The sequence below is a fragment of the Gavialis gangeticus genome, unplaced genomic scaffold, assembly GCF_001723915.1.
Source record: "Gavialis gangeticus isolate Ggan-Ray unplaced genomic scaffold, GavGan_comp1, whole genome shotgun sequence".
Lineage (NCBI taxonomy): Eukaryota > Metazoa > Chordata > Crocodylia > Gavialidae > Gavialis > Gavialis gangeticus.
The window spans coordinates 50,952,093-50,957,920 of record NW_017728995.1 but is presented as its reverse complement, the minus strand read 5'-3'; positions in this window follow the sequence as shown (position 1 = coordinate 50,957,920).

Genomic DNA, 5,828 nt, shown 5'->3' with positions numbered 1-5,828 from the left:
GGGGCGGGGGGGTGGCAGAAGTGATTTCTTCCTGTTGTTGATACCGAGTGAAAGGAACTCTGCTCCGGAGTATTTATTAGTTCTTTCACCCAGCGCTTCATCAGGATCTCTGAGCTGCGATTGGCCAGCGGGGAGACTGTCCCGGCTGGAGAAGACAGGAGCTGATTGGGTGAAATCTGCAACTTTCTCTTCTCATCATTACAATCGAGGCCTCAATCTAGGAGTGTGACCCAGGCATCGCCTCTTCCCTTGATAAAGTGTCCTTTCATAGAATGGCTGGACAGGAGAAAATGCAGAAGCAGGGGAGAAAGCAGCCTTCAGGGGAGAAACTGCTCATTCCTTTTACAACTGTCTTGGCACCATGCCACTTGAAGGAGATTACAATAAGGAAGCAGCCAGACACTTGCATGTCTTGAAGTCAGTCTCTCTGGTCACCTTTTCTTTCCTGGGGGGGGGGGGGGGGGTTGTTCATGTGCAGCTGTATGTTGTCCTGGTCAAACAGCCTGCGAGAAATTCAAGGGGAAGTTCTGTGTTTCTATTGATAACGGTCTTTGTCTCGTTTTCTTCGGGGCGTGGGGGGGGGCAGTTTCAATTGAATATATTTTTTCTTTTTCCATTCTTTACATTTTTCCACTGAAATCTGTAGTAACAGAGAATAAAATCTACAGACCAACTAGTGCCATCACTTTTTTCTTTTTTCTTTTACCGAGAATCTCCATAGATCTCAGTAGGGATTTCTGCTTTGAAAATGGACGGCAAGATGTAACCCTGTATTATATATACTTGTGTGTATGTTAAAGTAAGTCTTGCTAACAAGCATTTGTTCCCAGGAATTTATTGTAGTAGTCAAACTAAACTGCTGGAAAAATAAAAGAAGTAAAGTCTGACTAGGAGCTGAAGTGACCACAGCAGGATATGACGCCAGGAGTGTTGTAAAGGCTGGCTGTCCTTAAAGAAGGTACTATTGTGCATGTCTTTTTATTTATAACTTGGTAAGTGCCAGCAAACTCGCCTCCTTTACTCTCTGAAGTGCCAGCCCAGCTTTCCACAGTGCTCTTTATTTGCAATAGTCTATTCAGTAACTGTCACTCTCGAGCCTCAAGTTATTCAAGACCTTAATCAATCAAAAGGATGAGAATCGTTCAGGTTTCCCCCCCTTTGAAATAAAGGAAACAATGAGTTCTAGGCTTAAAGTCCTCCCGTTCTCTTTACAATCTGGGGATTTTTTTTCTATCGCTGACTCTATCCTCCTGGGGAATTAATGTGAGGGTTTGGGTTTTTTTAAATTATAAAATAATAAGCCGAATCAGCCTGCACAGGAAAATAAACAAGGAGCCACATGGCTCAAAGTTTACTTAGGGAAAACTGAACAGCCGTGCAGAAAAGAGTTTTGCTCAGCCAAAAGCTGGAGCTGGGTGAGGAAGGTTTGCTGAAAGACGGCTGGGTGATGCTCTAATAATTTAAAACTAGACAGTAACTTAAACGGTAGACACACGGGGGCCATCAACCTGGTTATTCTGCCTCCTAGATTTTTGCCATTGATTTTGCTTTCCCAGTCCCTGCGCACCAGTGAGAAAATAAAATAATTTAGATCGTTTTTCAAATGCATCCTGTAAAAATTACTTGTCCCCTGTGGGCACTGGAGTTGTATGTGGCACTTGGGGACAGCGCCGATTGGAGGACTGATTTTTAAAGAGACAAAATAATATGGAAAGTTTGCACGACAGGGAACCTAGTTGGGGATTTTTGCTCCGATCACATTTAAATGTCTTATTTCTGCTTGAAGCACTGAAGAGAAGACTGCATATGGATTTGCGGAACCTCTGGGTGTTTTTTTCTCCCTCACTATCAATATCTTCCATTTACTGGAGCACTCATATGTGATCAGATTTTTAAGGCACACACTGGTATAAATATTTTAAAATTGTGGAATGATGAGATTCCCTAGAAAGTGTGTAACAGTTTGATTCAGACCATGTTATTTCATTTTAGATTCTGCAAAATGAATCTGAAGGAAATACATTCTTTAGCTATTATTAAAAGTCAAAGCAGGCTTGAAAAAAATCTTCATCTAGAAGTGCTTGCATATGGACTAAACTATCCGATTGCAAAAGATTAAAATATTGCATATCATAGATATTAAATTGAACTCACCAACAATTGTAAACTCCAGGGAAAGGAAACCTGAACGTGCTCTCAGAAATAGTTTCTACATGGCTGATGAGCACAGGTCAAGACTTCTGGTAGCTGAAGCTGTAACTTCAGCGTGGTATAGATACATCTGTTATACAGCGATCGTACATACATGTAGACGATCCAATACGCTACTCGCCGTTTTAGGTAAAAGACCGTGGTAACTTACTGATACTAGCTGAAGTAGCTGAAGTCGGAGGGTGGGTCTTATATCTTACATTTTACTGTGAATTGCATTTTTTCCAAAGATTTCATAGACATCAGGGGCTGGAAAGGACCTCGTGAGATCATCGCGTCTAGCCCCCTCCTCCTTTGTACCCAAATCATATATTTCTTATTTGCTCCTATTCTGACTGTGTGTGTGCGTGTGCGCGCACGCGCGCGTGCTTTTGTGCCGGTGTACTCCGGAGGGGCTTCTGACACCACTTTTCCAGTCGCTTCAAGGGGCTGGGCAGAATCGCCGCCATCCTGTACCAGTTCTCATTTGCTGAAAGTCAATGTTTCAGAAAAATCGGGCACGATCAGGACCCTGCTTGTTTCCCCATTGGAGTCAAGGGGAAGTGTGGCCATTAAAGCTATTAGGAGCAGCCCCCAGAAGTGTTACTTCCATTACCCTGATACAAGCCAAACACACACCTCTATGTGAGGGTACACGAGCTGAGCTCCTGGCCCCTCCGGGCCCAAGCGTAGGGCATGCAACCAGGGCTGACTAAGGGGGCACCTGAGCAGACACAGCTAACCAGCTAGATAGATAGACCGATAGATAGACCGACCGCCCCGGGTCTGTAGCACGATCTGCCTTTACTTGCTTGCTGTGGAGCTGCCAACTTCCCTGGCAACCGAACCGGGGCCTGGAGAAGAAGCACGAGAGACACCTTTCTGCTCGCGCCCCGCACGGCGGAGCCTCTTCTACCCGCGGACCAGTCGCTGCAGCCGCCTCGGTGGGTCGGGCCTTTGCATCCCAGCCCCTTCCCCCTGCGGTGCCAGGTCCCCTTCACGTGCGAATGAACCCGAGTGTCTCGCCAGTTACATAAAGCAGAGGTGGCTGGAGCAGGGTTTCCTAAGTGCAGAGCTGTTGCCCTGTGGGCCTTCAGCTTGAAGAAGTGATCTCTGGTGAGCAGCACTGCCCGGAGCCCGCCTGCAGCTCGGCGCTCTGCACCTCCGACCTAGCAGTGTTTTCCAAGATTTTCTGGGAGCGGAGAAAGCTGAGCTCCGCCGCGTTTTGCCCATGAGAGGCGGAGATGTGGGGACAGCACGGACCCAAGCTCCCCCCATCATGCCTGGCAAATCGGTGGGCATACTTGTCTTTCTCGCAACCAGGCGCTCCTTTCCTAGCCTGGCGGCGTGGGGTGGGGGCGAGGGCGGGGGTGAGGGTCGCAGTTGCCCCGCAAACCGGACTCTTACGAAGGAGGGATAACAAGGTGCTCCACTCGTGGGCAGTGCAGGCAGTAAAAGCAGCTCAAGGTACTCGCCTCTCTCCAGCCACACGGACTCCCCGGTGGCGTAGGCCATTCAGAAATGATAGTGTGTCCAAAATGACACGGGGGAACTGCTGCTGTCCTGCTCAGACCTTTACCTTCTCCCCTGATCGACCTCCCCTGGCTGGGAGGGAGGAAGGGGGAAGGAGTACTGTGTACCGGGTAAGGGCCAGATCCTGCTGTTCCTGAGCTCTCAAACAAGCTTTCCTGTGGGGTTGGGGAGGACAGGGCCGTCCCTCTCCCCACCGTTTCCAGACACCAGGATCTGTCTTGCTCCCATTCAAGACAACACGCACATCCCTACGGGCGTGAATGGGCCAGGAATTGATCGAAAGAGGGAGAGTGAAGAGCATTTTGCTCCACCACTAGCACCGGGCGGGCCCGATCGTGCCCTGGGAGTTTTGAGCGAGCAAGGGCTGCAAGCTGGGGTTGCTGGGTATGAATTTCACAGGGCTGGAAGAGAGCCCCGCACAGGAACTGTTCAAATTCCAGGCAAAATGATTAGGCATGAATGCCTGCTCTCCCGTATTAGAGCCTTTTAGGCCAGCAGAGAGGATTTCACGGTTTTCCAGTGGAAATAGCTAAAAATGCTCCTGCTAATTACAGAGCTCTTCCAGGCCAGGTGCACTTTTAATTGGATTAGTAAGTGCTCTATATTAAACCTGCAGCACATCAAATGGACAGTGAAAATTAGAGCTATTAGGAACAGAGGCAATTATTTATGAATGATAACATTTCTGTTTTCTCCTCCATTCGCAAAAAATCAATTTTGCTGTTTACAGGGTTCGGCATACCTCATGTTAAGGTTGCTTATTTTAATTTCTCATCAGGCTTTGCTTTTTCCTGAGTGAATTCACCATACAGTTAGACCCCTGGTCATACTATTCAACTTAAACATCAACCCTTAATGTTGAGCAACGTTTGAAGAAAGAGAGAAAGGGAGGAAAAGAAAGGCAGTGGGAGGCGTTCTAGGTACGTTTTCATTGTTCTTATGCTCAGCTGGCATTTTAACAATGTATCAAACTGCAAAAGAGAGAGCATTTCCAGACAAGAGTTTTCAAATTAATTTATCTGCGGGTGTGCATATTTTTTGGTTTAAATTGCCAAAGAACCGATAAGGCAGCTTTCTGTTTGAAGGACTGAAGCTGGCCATCCCTCGCTCCAGCTTCTTGCCGATTTCTGCCTTACCAAGTTCCTAAAGAGTTTTTGTCCGCGGTGGGATTTTTAGAGGGGAAGAGAATCGTGAGTTAGTTTGTTCCTATACTCTCCCCTCCTTTGTTGTGGGTCTAGCAATAAGAGGGGGGAAATACCCTACCCTAGTGCTCGGCTCAGAGATGAGTGCCAGGAGACTTTAGGGCCACCGATCCCACATGGAGCATGCCCCCTTTTCTTGCTCGAGGATATTCCGAACCAGGCGTTCGGGATTTGCTGTGACCCGCAGAAGAGCTGCCACGGTTTAAACGGAGCAGGGAAAGCTTTGATCTTAAAGATCGCTCTAATATGTGGTGAAGCAGTTGTCCCGATTTTAAATGCTTGCTTGTTATTAAAGGAAATGCACTCTTTAACCGATAAAATCTGGTGGTTCTTTGCTGTCACAAATCCGAAGCAAGCTCAATTAAAGAAACGCCGGGCCCTTTCGGGACAGAATTAACTACACATTATTGAGAGCTAAAAAACGTCACTGGAGAGAAACTTCAAAGCGATCCAAGCAATTTGGGATTAGTTTACAAAGAATGTTCAAAATGTCCTCCGCCTTTCACATTGGGCCTGAGATTTTCCCATTCCCTATGAATAATAGACAGGCGGGCCATGACATATGTAATATTGAGTGACAGCCCAGAAAGTCGTGTAATCTACCAGCAAATTTCAGCAACAGGCCAGTTCTTAATAACTCAATTCAATTTTTCCTTTAAAAAATAACTTCCAAGTGATGTGCAACAAGTGGTGCAGTTAATTACAGAAGCTGAGCGTCGCAATACGGGCCGGTTAAGGCCCTATTCTTGCAGTTTTCCTCCCACTACCCTTGCAAATGGTCCCCTTGAGCTCTGCAGAGCTCTTTTGTAGAATAAGGGATTTACTCAGCGTGGGGAAAAACGGCAGAATCCAGTCCTTAGCGAGAAATAAAAAAGAAAGTTCCTCAGGGGCAAATAAATGCTA